We start from the raw sequence: 1955 nt of genomic DNA, 5'->3' as shown, positions 1-1955 counted from the left end.
AGTGACCTTCCTTATATTTCTTTATCTTTGTTGGTTTAAAGCCAAGTGTATCTGCTACTAAAATTGCAACCCCTGCAACCCCTGCAACCCCTGCTTTTTTCTGGTTTCCATTTGCTTGTATTATACCAGTCCATCCCTTTACCCTGAGTCTATTTTTATCCTTTAAGGTAAAGTGAGATTCTTGTATACAACATATATTCGGTCTGAGTTTATGTATCCAGACAGCCAGACTGTGCCTCTTTAAAGGACAATTTAAACCATTCACATTAATTGAGAGAATTGGTAAGTCTGGTTATTTTGGGTATTACAATTTTCGGATGTCCAGTGGACAATTTTAATCCTTTCACTACTATGCAAGTTGGGTTTGGTTCAAAAATTTCAGGGTGAGTTTACTTTAGAGGTAGAGCATTGCACTGGTCATTGTAGAGGATGGGTCTGAGAATATCCTGGAGAGCAGATTTAGTTATGGCAAATTTCTTCAACATGCCTATGTCATTAAAGTATTTGATTTCTCCATCATAAATGAAACTCAATTTGGCTGGATAGAGGATCCTGAGCTGGAAGTTATTTTGTTTTAGGAGAGTGAAGGTCGATGACCATTTTCTTCTGGCTTGAAATGTTTAGGCTGGAAGATCTGCAGTTATTCTGATATTTCTCTTTTGTAGGTGATGCTTTTCTTATGTCTGGCTGCTTGCAGAATTTTCTATTTTGTCTTAACTTAGGCAAAGTTAATCACAATGTGTCTAGGAGATGCTTTATTTGGACTGAGTCTTGCTGGGGTTCTGAAACTGTCTGCTATCTGAAGTTCTGTATCTATTGCAATGTTTGGGAAATTCTCCTCCAAAATCTCTTGGAGTAGAGCATCTGTACCTTTAGGACCATCCTCTTCTCCTTTGTGAATTCCTATAAGATGAATGTTTCATCTTTTGGAGTTATTCCACAACTCTCTCAGGGAATGATCAGTTTTTTGAATTCATTTTTTAATTAAGTCATTTGTACATAGATCATAAATACATTTATCCCATTATGGGATTTAATGTGTTGATTATTTGTACAAATTGGAGTTCTTACATCCTACAAATCAACATAGCCTTCACCTCATTTACCCAATTACAGCATTAAGACATGTTCTACACCTGATAGGTCCAACTTATACTTGCAATATTCTTCATAGATGTGGTCCCCCTATTAACCCTCCCTCTATTATCCCACTCCCCTTCTTCCTCTCCCATCCCCCTTCTTCCCCTCCCTCCCCTTCCCTCCTTCATCCTAGGCTATAGTTGTGTTTCATTTTTCATATGCAAGTATGAGTGATTATAAATTGGTTTCACAGTAGTACTGAGTAGATTGGATATTTTTTTCCATTCTTGAGATGCTTTACTAAGAAGAATATTTTCCAGCTCCATCCATGTAAACATAAAAGAGGTAAAGTCTCCAATTTTCTTAATGCTACATAGTATTCCATGGTATAAATATGCCACAATTTATTAATCGATTCATGGGTCGATGAGCACTTGGGCTTCTTCCAGACTTGGCAATTATGAATTGAGCTGCAATGAACAAGCTGGTGCAAATATCTTTATTGCCAAATGATTTTTGGTCCTTTGGATATACACCTAGAAAAAGAATTGCAGGATCAAATGGCAGGTCTCCATTTAGATCCCTGAGTGTTCTCCAAACTTACTTCCAAAGGGAACATACTAGCTTACATTCCCACCAGCAGTGCTGAAGTATTCCCTTTTCTCCACATCCATCCCAACATCTCTAGTTTTGGGATTCTGTGATGTGGGCTACTCTCACTGGAGTTAGATGGTATCTCAGAGTAATTTTGGTTTGCATTTCTCTGATGATTAAAGTTGATGAGCATTTTTTCATGTGTTTGTAGACCATGTGCCTATCTTCTTCAGAGAAACTTCTGTTCATGTGTCTTGCCCACAATGAAATAGGATCACTTG

The sequence above is a fragment of the Otolemur garnettii genome, unplaced genomic scaffold (genome assembly GCF_000181295.1).
Source record: "Otolemur garnettii isolate 467f Iridium unplaced genomic scaffold, OtoGar3 scaffold00115, whole genome shotgun sequence".
NCBI classification, from domain to species: Eukaryota; Metazoa; Chordata; class Mammalia; order Primates; family Galagidae; genus Otolemur; species Otolemur garnettii.
The sequence above is the reverse complement of the archived record's forward strand: the minus strand, read 5'-3'. Positions refer to the sequence as shown.